Source organism: Pecten maximus, chromosome 7 (assembly GCF_902652985.1).
Source record: "Pecten maximus chromosome 7, xPecMax1.1, whole genome shotgun sequence".
NCBI classification, from domain to species: Eukaryota; Metazoa; Mollusca; class Bivalvia; order Pectinida; family Pectinidae; genus Pecten; species Pecten maximus.
In genome coordinates, this window is record NC_047021.1 from 34394755 (window position 1) to 34410489 (window position 15735).

Sequence of the window (15735 nt, forward strand, 5' to 3'; positions counted from 1 at the left end):
TCCAAACTGAGTTTATATCAAGGCCATGTAGCATTATCTCATTCTGATAAAACTTCAATGATTTGGTAAAGTATATACCACTACAAAGCTACGTGATAAAAACTGAAATCTATATATTGTTCCAAATTCAGATAGGATCAAAGACAAGGCCGGTAACTTATAAATCAAACCAATTCTGTTGGTTCTGACTTTAGTTAAGGCCATTCAAATTTATATACAATTGTATTTTAATAGAATTACTTCTCCACTTTTAGAAATAGTTAGCCATGGAGTACAAATCCTAACTTGTAGAAGTGTACAATTAATATATCTCCCAGTAACTGTATGTCTGGTGTAAACCTCACCTATGTCTATATATACTATCTGTACATGTAATTGGTCGGTTAAAATGACTTTTTTTGTCCTATAATAAGCCCACCCCTTAACCATGAGCTGACATTTACATACAATGGTTCCGTGGACTAAGTCCACCACTTCACCATGAGTTGACATTTACATACAATGGTTCCGTGGGCTAAGTCCACCCCTTCACCATGAGTTGACATTTACATACAATGGTTCCGTGGACTAAGTCCACCCCTTCACCGTGAGCTGACATTTAAATACAATGGTTCCATGAGGATTAAGTCCACCCCTTCACCATAAGTTGACATTTACATACAATGGTTCCGTGGGCTAAGTCCACCCCTTCACCGTAAGTTGACATTTACATACATTGGTTCCGTGGGCTAAGTCCACCACTTCACCGTGAGTTGACATTTACATACAATGGTTCCGTGGGCTAAGTCCACCCCTTCACCGTGACTTGACATTTATATACATTGGTTCCGTGGGCTAAGTCCACCACTTCACCATGAGCTGACATTTACATACAATGGTTCCGTGGGCTAAGTCCACCCCTTCACCGTGAGCTGACATTTACATACAATGGTTCCGTGGGCTAAGTCCACCCCTTCACCGTGACTTGACATTTACATACAATGGTTCCGTGGGCTAAGTCCACCCCTTCACTGTGACTTGACATTTACATACAATGGTTCCGTGGGCTAAGTCCACCCCTTAGCCATGAGCTGACATTTACATACAATGGTTCCGTGGGCTATGTCCACCCCTCCACCATGAGTTGACATTTACATACAATGGTTCCGTGGGCTAAGTCCACCCCTTCACCGTGAGTTGACATTTACATACAATGGTTCCGTGGGCTAAGTCCACCACTTCACCATGAGTTGACATTTACATACAATGGTTCCGTGGGCTAAGTCCACCACTTCACCGTGAGTTGACATTTACATACAATGGTTCCGTGGGCTAAGTCCACCACTTCACCGTGAGTTGACATTTACATACAATGGTTCCGTGGACTAAGTCCATCCCTTCACCATGAGCTGACATTTACATACAATGGTTCCGTGGGCTAAGTCCACCCCTTCACCGTGAGTTGACATTTACATACAATGGTTCCGTGGGCTAAGTCCACCCCTTCACCGTGAGTTGACATTTACATACAATGGTTCCGTGGGCTAAGTCCACCACTTCACCATGAGTTGACATTTACATACAATGGTTCCGTGGGCTAAGTCCACCACTTCACCGTGAGTTGACATTTACATACAATGGTTCCGTGGGCTAAGTCCACCACTTCACCGTGAGTTGACATTTACATACAATGGTTCCGTGGACTAAGTCCATCCCTTCACCATGAGCTGACATTTACATACAATGGTTCCGTGGGCTAAGTCCACCCCTTCACCGTGAGTTGACATTTACATACAATGGTTCCGTGGGCTAAGTCCACCCCTTCACCGTGAGTTGACATTTACATACAATGGTTCCGTGGGCTAAGTCCACCACTTCACCATGAGTTGACATTTACATACAATGGTTCCCTGTCACACATCAAACCTCTGGTCACAGTCTGAGCATGTGCAGTACATAAGTAAGGTGATCACCTTAAACAAATTTATTTTTTTATTTAGCCTACTTTTAAATAGTGGTCAGCATGATAGAGACAATGTCCAGTATTTATGTTCATGAAGAAACAATAAATTTAACCGGTACAGAACAGATTTGTCCTGAACTATAACACTCGACATACCACAAGGTTGAATTATAACACTGCCGACCATAACCGCTGGACTTTTGATCTGCAGCTCTTAAATAATGTCCAGTGTCGGATACTTATGTACATAAATGTGCTGAATTGTTACTCATGGAGATAGTAGATATACGCCAAGTATCTACATATATACAAAGGTCAAAGAATATATGGTAAGGTCAAGGTCAGATATGTGACCACTACATATACAATAAAGGTCAAATATGTGACCACTGCATATATATCTTATGATCAATATGAAAAACTTTTTAAAAATGTCAAGGTCAAAACTGACCATTGCATAAATGGTTAAGATCAAATTGAAAACTTCATAAAGAGTCACGGTCAACCTGACAATTGTATCAAGGGCCAATTTTGTCAAAACTGACTACTGATCAAAACTGACAATTAAATTGATCAAATGACCATTTATGAAAACTGATCAAAGTCAAGTTCAAGAGTAACCATTTTTTATAAATGGTCAAGGTCACAAGAATTACGTGTAATTGTATGTGTGGCATGTCCTGATTTGTCAATATATTAAGCATTTTATATGGGTACTCAAGGATTTATTTGAAGTCACTAATGAAATTCATTAATTTCCTTCAGTCCAGAAATTTAAAGTTTTCACCCAAAAATCATAGAAATGCTAGTAAAAGAGTATAATACATGTATCTATACATCCCATGATACACCGTCATGCATAACTAAAGTTTGCTCTATTATAGCTTTTATAGTTTGTCAGAAACAGCCTACCAGCAATATGCGAGAGCTAGATGCAATATCTTAACGCTGATTTTCCAAAAATTCAGAAATCCATGAAATATATTTTTATAATAGTGTAGTAGGCTCTACTTCCCATGGTTTGTTGGTCTAGCTTTCACAGAAACAGAGCTTAACGCAAAACCTTAACATTGCTGTAGTGCCATCAGAAAAGCCACTATATGCCGACTTTTCAAAATTCGTCGTAGTTGACACAAAAACTGTCCTATTCACAAAATGGGTCGAGGTAAAATATTTGACCTTATTTTATGTCTCCAACAAAATGCATTAAAGGATTTCAGAATCAGTTTCCTTTCAAAGATTTTTTTTAAAAATGTGTAAACAGTAGAAAAAAATACGAAAAAACGTTTACTTATCTTCACAAGTTATAAGATGAAAGCTAAAACAGTGGAACCTGAAACTTATAAAAGCCTTAGTATAAGTCTCCTTAAACTGGGAAAATGAAGCAATATTTTCTTCAAAACTGCGAAGATAGGCATGGTTTTTTTTTCTTCATTTTGGGAAAATAAACATTTTTTTTCTGTAAATCAATGCAAAATATATCTATCTCTGTCAAATAAGCTGACACCCAAAAACATTGGCATTGTTGACACTGTAGGTAAACAGGGTTGCCAACCTGTAAGTAGCCCAATGTGGGAGACTTTTTTCACGGCATCTGAAGTGGTGGCCATTTTGTCATGTTCTTATTTTGTATAAGGAACTCAGTAAAATGGCTAAAAGTAAGAAAGAAGAATATTTGACTGGTCTCTACATCTGCCAGCCAGTGTATCATTTTAACTATAATATGGTATCTTCAGGTTCTCTGTCAAGTGTAGTGGTCTACAAACACTTCAGGATGAAGAAGTACCTAACGTTTTCACACCTGTCTCACTCTTCGGGAAGGTCACCTTTACCATCTGTTAATGTCAGGGTCATTTGATATATTTGTGTATATGCCCTGGTATAGAAACAAACAAATCATGCTATCACCAAATCAGGAAATACTTGGTACTTATATGTGTTATAAAGATATTAACAGTATTTGTACGTTTAGTAGATATCATACATTAAATTTTTTTCAACAAATACCAGGTTAAAATTATACCCAAATTCCTGGTTTTGTCTCTCACTTTACAAAAGTATACTTCGCAACCCTCCAAAATTAGGAGGCAAGTTCCTTATATTTAACCTCAGACTTAGACAAAAGGTGTTAGTAAAACTTGATAATGATAATTTATCATTACAGCAGTTTATGATAGGTTTTATTATTTCTTTTTTTTAATTGTTAAACTAGAAACAGGTCTAGTTAAACCAAAGGCCACATAGGTAAAAGGCAAGTGTATTGCCACTGTGCCGCCAAATCACCCGGAAAATTTTTCCATTTTAGAAAATCACTATGACAAGCATTACTCTAAGAGAATGCTCGGAAATACAGACAATTCCCAGACACGTAGGTGAGAGAAATAAAAACGGATTTCAAAAGAAATGTACTATCAAATAGCCGATTAATCTTGTTTGAAAAGACCGCAATCTGAAACTACAATAAAAAATATGTTTGTTGATACTGATCTATATACTGTATATACATGTAACATATGTCGCTAACGCATCAGATATAGATATATACATGACTATTCACCTGTACATCAATATTGGCAGCATGACAGGTGTATCAATTACGTAACTACCTACCATGTGGAATACAATGGCAAGATATCAAATTATCAAACATATGCAATTGTTGAATCTATGATTTGCATAACATTTCTTATTTCCTTTAAGGACATGCTGTACCTTATAAACAAACCTGGGAGTTATTTCCCTTGATGATACATGCTGTATGTACCTTACACAATATCCTCACCATGGGTTGTGGATTAAGTTAATTTCTTTAAGAATGTTTGGTACCTGACAGTGATCATTAAAGCTGTGATTTGTGAAGAGTTACCTCCCTTAAGGATATATAAGAGAGTTTGTTTTTTGTCATCTAAAAGAAATAATACAATGTAATTACATATACAAATGAATGGCATTTCCTCCAAAACCTTCAAAATCCAAAGTGACAGAATCAGAATGAGTGAGCGTGTACTTTTCATGACCCGTAAAGTCATATATATTTTATGAATATATAATTTCTTCAATTTATTGGCATATTTTAGTATGTTTACAAGGGCATTAATTCAAGTTTTATTCAACATTTTGTGATACTATAACTTGCAATAAATATAATAACTTACAGAGAATTTTTGCATATATATGGCACAAAATAAAACCCCACACGATTTAGAAATTGATTTATCACTTAATTTATGATTATCTGAGTGTTAATTATCATTGTTGTACCAAGGTTTTTTTCTGGTGGCTTTTAGGAGCCACTAATCGACCCCTGGCTGGTGATGATTCCCGACTATAATTATTTCATATTTAAGCCAAATTCCCAAAATTTGCAGTTTACACCAAAAAATATAATTTCCATTTCACCAATTTCCTTCCAAATATGAGACAAAAAGACCTCATCCCAAACCAATGAGAAAAAGCCTGGTGTCATTAACCTTGGGTATTTTGAGAATGTAAAACCATGAAAAAGCATTAATTAGACACTTGTCAGACTTTCAAATACTTACATCAAAATACAATTAAGGAAAAAACAGTGATATAATTAAGTTTCTTAGTCAACAAAAACTCTTTTGTCACTATAGTATATGACTAGTCCTAGTAACACAAATCAAGATCTCAGAAGACTGTGATTTCTTATGGAGTCCTTACATGTTATACTCAAAACATTATGTACATAAAAAAAACTTCACGGATTAATTGTACCATATGTTAATTAGTCATTTTCTAGCTCCTGTATGAACTTTGTGTCCAAACCAACATTTTGTAAATGACCTACGAGAAAATAAAAAAAAAAAGTTGTCACTCAAAGCATTCATATGGCAAATTAAGTGTCACTAATTAGCTTCACTAAATCTTAACATATTAAATTTGAATAATTTAACACTAGAACATTGGGAATTAGCACTAAAACACAGAATCAAGTTTGAGCCAACTGAAATGGGTTCTATGAATAATATAAATATGGGCCTAGATCAGCCTCTAGCAATGACCCCTTGTAGAACTCTGGAGTGAAGAAAGATGAGAAATAACACCATGGATGATGTACCGTTTATACATCATAGGGACTCAGAGATGTCCAAACTTTTTCTTTATGCAAACACAGACCTTAATACATGCTAACAAATTAAGCTAAGTCTGATAATTATCATCAACATTTTAACCTTAAACCATAAAGTAGTTATTGTCCTTCTTATATATATAAAAAATAACAAAAAAACATACTTTGCCGCAAGGCCTTTCTGCCCTCTCAGGCTTCTTCAGGCGCCTGAAGAAGCCTGAGAGCTGGGCAGAAAGGCCTTGCGGCAAAGTCTTGTTTTTTCATTATTTTTTATACATTCACCTTCGCAAGAACAGATTACTTTCTTTTATGCTATATATATATACATGTACTAAGAAGTTTTGATTGATTGATATTTGATGTTTGGCATTTTAAATATGGTTATAACTAAGTTGCAGACAAAAAAACCAAATAATCATTACAAAAAGAAGAAAACAATGAAGTAATTGTGATTCCCTACATAAAAGTTTCCAGGTTTATTTATAATCATCTGATAATTATTGGTGTACTGGTTATCAAAAAACATCATTTTAATTGTCTTGAGTCCACTTCAATCATCAATTTTGTTTGTGTGAGATTATATATATACATATATATATATATGATTTTGTAAAAGCTTTCATCTAAAATCAAAGAATACATATACTGAATGATTGTATTTTAAGCGAAGGTGTTATTTATCTTCATGAGACAATTTCTTATGTTATTTGCTGGTTTTAATTTCAAAGATCAATTATCTTATTTTTAAATCTATTTTTTTTAGGGGAGGGGGGTGTCCCAAATGTAGCAGCTGGTGGCTACCTCACTCAACAACATATGAGACCCCCCTCCCAACATGCTATCAATAGCAGGGCAAATTGTCTTGCCCTGGGACTAAAGGACACAATTAACCACAACAGTACAAATCTCTAGAGAGGTCCATATATCTTCATTTAAGGTGAGATTCAACACAAACCTGACCATAGGGCTAAGGATTGAACGAGATATACTACAGATCTTTATAACATCACTTACCAAATATTCTGATGAACCATTTGTTTCTGAGAAATGAAATGTAGTCTGACCATAAGGATCCGCCATGATACCAGTCTGCAGACATTTTGTCGAAAATGACACATGCAACATCAAAGTAGCATAAAAATCCCCAACAGAGTCCAACTGACAAAATATTTGAATTTCAAACAATGTGTCATAATTATGATACATACACATCATATTATGTATACAAACTTCCATTGATATCCAAGATGAGAGAGATTAAAGATAAGAATTTTACAATATATTTTACATGAACATGTCATATAAATTAATTTTATGTGCTGTATTGAAAATGGACTAAAACAGTCACTTTGATTTGGTTGTTGCTTGGTAACAGATGTCCTAAACCAACATTGTAGATTACAAATGATTAAAGTCTAAAGGTTCATTATTTTTCTACTTCTACATTATATTTATATATAGATTAAATAACCATACAATTAATTGTATTGCGCTAATTATACTTATATTCTACCATGTTTGCTATGTAACGCCAGTTTTGATTGGTTTAAAACCATGTATTATTTTCCAATAACCCACGCTCGTGCCAATAATACACGGTCGTGAGTCACGGCTGTTACAATTTTATATATCTAAAATTCACCTGTTTTATGAAAGGTTACTATAGCCGAGTGGGCTAATGGGTTAGTCTTTCAATAAATTTTTATCAAGACGCGAGTTCCAATCCTACAGAGGCCCCTTTTTTATCTTTTTCTTTTTATCCTTTTTTTTTTTTTTTAATTTTCAAAATCAATACCATATGATAGATGCTCTTGATCGTAGTACTGTATTGCCTGTACATTTCATCAACAAATAATGCAATACTCAAGAAATAAATTACAAGGTTTTCTCGGGGTTTCTTTGCTGTTTTTCTATTAGAAAGAGGTCGATCTCAGAACTAAACAGTACATGGTAGAATAGAAATAATCAACTTTGACTCGTGTATTGTTGCAGGATATACAACTCGGACTCGGATATTTTGCAATTTTAATTAATAACTCAGGCCTGTGGCCTTCGTTATTAATTTAATTGCAAAATATCCTCGTCCTCGTTGTATATTCTGCAACAATACACGAATCATCGTTAATTATTTCTTTAATAAGCTGAACTTGTATAAATTAGTATACTGTTTGTAATATCTTGTTTTCTTTATCATACAGAAACTTTGTAACATTGTTTCTGATTGGTTCCCCCACATCACATGACGTTCGGAGGTTATGATCTTGCCTCCTTGTTTGTGAACCGGCTGCTCCTTGTTGATAAAACACTGTCTCAAAGCAGTGAGATATCATACTATCTATTAGCTGGGATCCTGTCTGGTTTTCCTTCAAGAATTTTTACTCAATTTAAAACAACAAATGCAGATGGCCAACCCTACAACAACAACAGGTAATTTATTTTTGTTGATGTTTACTCTATTTACTTGTTGATTGAATATATATAGCACTCTGTACAGCACACTGATATCTGACAGTCTTGTTTAGTGAGAAGTTGTTTAAAGGTTTAAAGGAATTCGACCCTGTGACCTTGAATATGGGTCAAGGTTATATTGATTCACAAATTTTGTTGGGCCTTTATCTAAGAAACCTATCAGCCAATTAGCATGATTCTGTGAGTCTTCATTAGGGAGAAGAAGTTGATTACATGTTTTAAGGATTTTGACCCCTGCGTCATAATGAATATGGGTCTAGGTCATTCCTTTTGACAAACTTTGTCAGGCCTCATCCAGGGAACCTATCAGCCAAATATCATGAATCTGGGACGCTTTGTTAGTGACGGCGACCATAAAATGGAAGTTTGTTCCTGACCAAATCACAAGTAAGATTTAATTTTAAAGTTTCCAAAAGTGTTAAATTAGAGAAATACTTGACTACATTGGTCCCTATGTACATCAACACATACCATATATATTGTGTATGTCCTGAGCAAGCTTTCACTACTACATGTATATAGTGTATAGGTATTACATTTCAAGGGGCATATATATATCTTATGTAATAAGTTGTCTTTTACAATTAACAGTTTGAACTAGTTTGGAGTTTCGAAATCCAATACAACTGGTACCATATTGTAAACATTTTGCAGTAAACACTTCTACACATTTGTGTGTTTCATAAAAAAAATATTTGCTTGTATTTATTTTGCAACTTTTCTGTATTTAATGACTACGAATTTAATCCCAGGCCAGCATATAATAATAACTACACAGAATCTGTTCTGGAAACTTCTTGCAGTAATAAATTCACAAAACCAACTAGACAATTTCTCGAAATTATTAAGTTAATTAAGTTTAGAAAGAAAACAAACCTTAGTTTTATGATAATCAATTCAAGTTTATGTGTAATATATATATGATCAAGTATTTTTGTCCATATTAGGTAAATATTCAATGACAAACTATGAAAATCATTGTAGGCCTCTATTTTTGATAAGTACATTGAATCTCGCCATCTATCTCACATTTGCTACGTTGACACACCAGAGAAGTGTAAGAGTTATGTCCCTTCCCTTTAAATTTTTTCTGATCGTTCATGGGAGGTAATCTTAATTAAGCATGGATAATTTTAAAATGTGTGTACTTTTGAATTTATAATTTCCTTCAAAATTTCATTTTTTAACATTTGCAAGCAATTTGGCAGATATTTGTTATCTTGTTCATATATTTTGGTGACTCGGGTGACCTGTAAAATGGATTAATTATTACTGTTCATAATGAAATACAAAGAAAAAAGTAAAATGATAATTATTCAAATCACCTGCACTGTCCAAAGTTGAAACAGGCGATAAAAAAAAAAAAAAATCGAAAAGTTTATTTATTATGAATTGCTTTTCAACTCCTAATGCATAGGAAACAGAATTAAGATGTGATAATTTCTGATTGTAAACGTTTTAGTTTGTAGACAGGGAGTAAGTATGATTTCACTGCAACCTGGCACCCCCAGCTTCACAGTAGTCCACTGACTACCGACTCCACTGACTACCGACAGGGCTCAAAGTGGATATTTTTAAGAGGTGGCCTATTTGACTACCAAGTCATAAAATCTAGGCGCCAATTGGAAAAGTTAGTCGCCGTTGAAAGATTAACCAATTCACACATTTTCATAAATTTTTATTGACCATGCAGGCGCCTTTTAGGTCAATAACTGGTCGCCAATGGTGAATTTAAGGCGTCATGGCCACTGAAATAGGTGCCACTTTGAGCCCTGTACCGATCAAATTAAAGGGAAATTCCCTCTAGAGTGTAAAACAAAGAACACTTTTCACCATTATTCAACTTTGGAGAGGGTTAACAATTTTCAGTATTAACCATTTTTGAAATCTGGAAACATCAAAGAACTCCTGAATATGCAAATATTGAAAAATATAATCAGAACAATTGAAATTTGAAGTCAACAAATCGGTAAAATATCAAATTGGTTCCATTTAGTCTGTTTTTGTTTAGAGTTTTTGGAAACCCTTGGGGCATATGATCAGTTGCCAAAATTTGCCGTCAAGGTACTTGGTTCAGATAATCAAAAGTTGATATAAGTATATAGCTTTTGTATTCTGCTTTCAATTAGTTTTTTGGATGACTTCATGCAATAAAAACACCCAGAATTTTTTTGGTATCAAATAAAACAGCTATATTTACAATACCGTGCTTTCTTAAAAGAGATTTCTATCAGAAAAATCTGTCGGAAAGTGGTTTTGTTTTCGTATTTCTACCTTTACTTTATTATAATTTTCAGATTTAAATAGCCAGACACATCCTGATTATTATTATGAGGAAAAGTCTACATTTCAGAGACGTTTCATAAAAACATCCAATTATCAATTTGGCAAATTGAACAATTTACTGTCATGATGAAGTCATTAGACAGAATTAAGATACACTTGATGTAAAATTGTGGAGAGCACTATTGCCAAAGTTCTCTCAGTTTATACCACAGAATTATATCCAGTCCAATTCTAAATCAATACATTTGACACTTACTGGATAGTCTGAAAATCTCTCAACTGTAACACAGGTTGGGAGCTTGTGTGTAAGATCTTTATATGAAATTAGAATAAATCTACAACACCACTCTCTCAACTGTAACACAGGTTGGGAGCTTGTGTGTAAGATCTTCATATGAAACTTAAATACATCTACAACACCACTTTCTCAAATGTAACACAGGTTGGGAGCTTGTGTGTAAGATCTTTATATGAAATTAAAATAATCTACAACACACTTTATCAACTGTAACACAGGTTGGGAGCTTGTGCTACAGATCTTTATATTAAATTTAAATACATCTACAATACTGGTTCTTGTGAATATTTCCTGTGTCAATAAATTAGAGAACTAAATTTTCTTCATACAGGATGAGAGGTCTCTACAGAAATGGTTGTTAAATATGGAACAGTTTATTATTTTAATATGTTTTCTTTGGGGAATCGAACCCAGGACTAGATAACTTACTTTACTGACATGAGCTAAATCTATAATGGGAAGCATATTCGATCTCCCTGAAGAAGGGTAATATTTCTACCTTTTATGGCTGGCCACCATCAGCCCTGAAGTTTCTGAAAAGAGTTTTTAACCAGAATATTCTAATACTAGATTATCACTGTCTAGTTTGTCTAGATTATAAAACACAATTTTATTTTAAAGTTCTAATATTTTAGAGACAGGGACCAGTCTAGTTAATTATATACAGTTGTAATATATATAATAGCCCTGAAGGCCTGGTATCTCACTGATACACATCTGTCAAATTGGCTTAAGATCAACAAATGTTTCTATTCAAAAAAAATATATATTTCAACATGATTGAACATCAGTCATAGGCTATATAATTTCTTTTAAAACTGTACATGTAATATGCATTCTCTTTGAAACTACATGTATACTCCTTGTCTCTGAAACTATATTCAAAATTCTCTCTGAAACTATAATTGTTCTGTCCAAAACTATATTTGTTGTCTCTGAACCTATCTTAAATCTCTGAAAAACTATATATTTGTTCTCTTTGAACCTATGATTTTTCTCTTTGAACCTACAGTTGATCTCACTGAACCTATAGTTGTTCTCACTGAACCTATAGTTGTTCTCACGAACCTATAGTTGTTCTTTCTGAACCTATAGTTATTCTCTCTGAACCTATATTTGTTCTCTCTGAACCTATAGTTGTTCTTTCTAAACCTATAGTTGTTCTTTCTGAACCTATAGTTGTTCTCTCTGAACCTATAGTTGTTCTCTCTGAACCTATAGTTGATCTCTCTGAATCTATAGTTGTTCTCTCTGAACCTATAGTTGCTCTCACTGAACCTATAGCTGTTCTCTCTGAACCTATAGCTGTTCTCACTGAACCTATAGTTGTTCTCACTGAACCTATAGCTGTTCTCTCTGAACCAATAGTTATTCTCTCTGAACCTATATTTGTTCTCACTGAACCTATAGTTGTTCTCTCTGAACCTATAGTTGTTCTCACTGAACCTATAGTTGTTCTCTCTGAACCTATAGTTGTTCTCACTGAACCTATAGTTGTTCTCTCTGAACCTATAGTTGTTCTCACTGAACCTGTAGTTATTCTCTCTGAACCTATAGTTGTTCTCACTGAACCTATAGTTATTCTCTCTGAACCTATAGTTGTTCTCACTGAACCTATAGTTGTTCTCTCTGAACCTATAGTTGTTCTCTCTGAACCTATAGTTGTTCTTTCTAAACCTATAGCTGTTCTCTCTGAACCTAATGTTGTTCTCTCTGAACCTATAGTTGTTCTCTCTGAACCTATAGTTGTTCTCACTGAACCTATAGTTGTTCTCTCTGAACCTATAGTTGTTCTCTCTGAACCTATAGTTGTTCTCTCTGAACCTATAGTTGTTCTCACTGAACCTATAGTTGTTCTCTCTGAACCTATAGTTGTTCTCACTGAACCTATAGTTGTTCTCTCTGAACCTATAGTTGTTCTCACTGAACCTATAGTTGTTCTCTCTGAACCTACAGTTTATCTCACTGAACCTATAGTTGTTCTCACTGAACCTATAGTTGTTCTCTCTGAACCTACAGTTGTTCTCTCTGAACCTATAGTTGTTCTCACTGAACCTATAGTTATTCTCTCTGAACCTATAGTTGTTCTCACTGAACCTATAGTTGTTCTCTCTGAACCTATAGTTGTTCTCTCTGAACCTATAGTTGTTCTTTCTAAACCTATAGCTGTTCTCTCTGAACCTAATGTTGTTCTCTCTGAACCTATAGTTGTTCTCTCTGAACCTATAGTTGTTCTCACTGAACCTATTGTTGTTCTCTCTGAACCTATAGTTGTTCTCTCTGAACCTATAGTTGTTCTCTCTGAACCTATAGTTGTTCTCACTGAACCTATAGTTGTTCTCTCTGAACCTATAGTTGTTCTCACTGAACCTATAGTTGTTCTCTCTGAACCTATAGTTGTTCTCACTGAACCTATAGTTGTTCTCTCTGAACCTACAGTTTATCTCACTGAACCTATAGTTGTTCTTTCTGAACCTATAGTTGTTCTCTTTGAACCTACAGTGGTTCTCTCTGAACCTACAGCTGTTCTCTCTGAACCTACAGTTATTCTCTCTGAACCTATAGTTGTTCTCTCTGAACCTATAGTTGTTCTCTCTGAACCTATAGTTGTTCTCTCTGAACCTATAGTTGTTCTCACTGAACCTATAGTTGTTCTCTCTGAACCTGTAGCTGTTCTATCTGAACCTATAGTTGTTCTCTCTGAACCTAATGTTGTTCTCTCTGAATCTATAGTTGTTCTCTCTGAACCTATAGCTGTTCTCTCTGAACCTATAGCTGTTCTATCTGAACCTATAGTTGTTCTCACTGAACCTATAGTTGTTCTCTCTGAACCTATAGCTGTTCTCTCTGAACCTATAGCTGTTCTATCTGAACCTATAGTTGTTCTCTCTGAACCAATAGTTATTCTCTCTGAACCTAAAGTTGTTCTCTCTGAACCAATAGTTGTTCTCTCTGAACCTATAGTCATTCTCACTGAACATATAGTTGTTCTCTTTGAACCTATAGTTGTTCTCTCTGAACCTATAGTTGTTCTCTCTGATCATATAGTTGTTCTCTCTGATCATATAGTTGTTCTCTCTGAACCTATAGTTGTTCTCACTGAACCTATAGCTGTTCTATCTGAACCTATAGCTGTTCTATCTGAACCAATAGTTGTTCTCTCTGAACCTACAGTTGATCTCTCTGAACCTATAGTCGTTCTCACTGAACCTATAGTCGTTCTCACTGAACCTATAGTCGTTCTCTCTGATCATATAGTTGTTTTCTCTGATCATATAGTTGTTCTCTCTGAACCTATAGTTGTTCTCTCTGAACCTATAGTTGTTCTCTCTGAACCTATAGTTGTTCTCACTGAACCTACAGTTGTTCTCTCTAAACCTACAGTTGTTCTCTCTGAACCTATAGTTGTTCTCTCTGAACCTATAGTTGTTCTCTCTGAACCTATAGTTGTTCTCTCTGAACCTATAGTTGTTCTCACTGAACCTATAGTTGTTCTCTCTGAACCTATAGCTGTTCTCTCTGAACCTAATGTTGTTCTCTCTGAACCTATAGTTGTTCTCTCTGAACCTATAGCTGTTCTCTCTGAACCTATAGCTGTTCTCTCTGAACCTATAGTTGTTCTCTCTGAACCTATAGTTGATCTCTCTGAACCTATAGTTGTTCTCTCTGAACCTATAGTTGTTCTCTCTGAACCTATAGTTGTTCTCACTGAACCTATAGTTGTTCTCTCTGAACCTATAGTTGTTCTCACTGAACCTATAGTTGTTCTCTCTGAACCTACAGTTTATCTCACTGAACCTATAGTTGTTCTTTCTGAACCTATAGTTGTTCTCTTTGAACCTACAGTGGTTCTCTCTGAACCTACAGCTGTTCTCTCTGAACCTACAGTTATTCTCTCTGAACCTATAGTTGTTCTCTCTGAACCTATAGTTGTTCTCTCTGAACCTATAGTTTTTCTCTCTGAACCTATAGTTGTTCTCTCTGAACCAATAATGTTTTCTCTGAACCTATAGTTGTTCTCTCTGAACCCATAGTTTTTCTCTCTGAACCAATAGTTATTCTGTCTGAACCTATAGTTGTTCTCTCTGAACCAATAATGTTTTCTCTGAACCTATAGTTGTTCTCTCTGAACCTATAGTTGTTCTCTCTGAACCTATAGGTAATCTCTCTGAACCTATAGTTGTTCTCTCTGAACCTACAGTTGTTCTCTCTGAACCTATAGTTGTACTCTCTGAACCTATAGTTGTTCTCTCAAAAACAAGAAATATTACCAAGCCAATCGATTTAGCATAAAAAATAACTTGTTTCTTGGGTCTAAAATTCTGATGTCATTCTCATCCCCTGCAGTGGTTACCAGTACACTTCCTGGCATTAAAGCTATATATCTATGGAGTACATACAGCATCACCAGCCACTCTCCACAGCTCTCTCAAACACACCTGATCCATCATTAAGGAATTTAATACAGATGTTTCTGACATTTTCTACCAAGTCTATACATCTGGTGAGGACAAAATTGTTGTAAACTTTATCCCTAGCTATTTCTATAATTACCATATTTAAGGCTAATGTTGCTATTACTCAACACAGGAAAATTATTATAGCAAAGAACTGTAACAGAACCTGTATATTATAAGCTCTAATATC

General features: G+C 34.9%; 1 protein-coding gene across 1 annotated transcript in view; it reads right to left on the reverse strand.

Annotated features, from left to right (window-relative positions):
* LOC117330668 (prestin-like) overlaps window positions 1-15735 on the reverse strand; it is an 80957-nt gene that overhangs the window by 43225 nt on the left and 21997 nt on the right.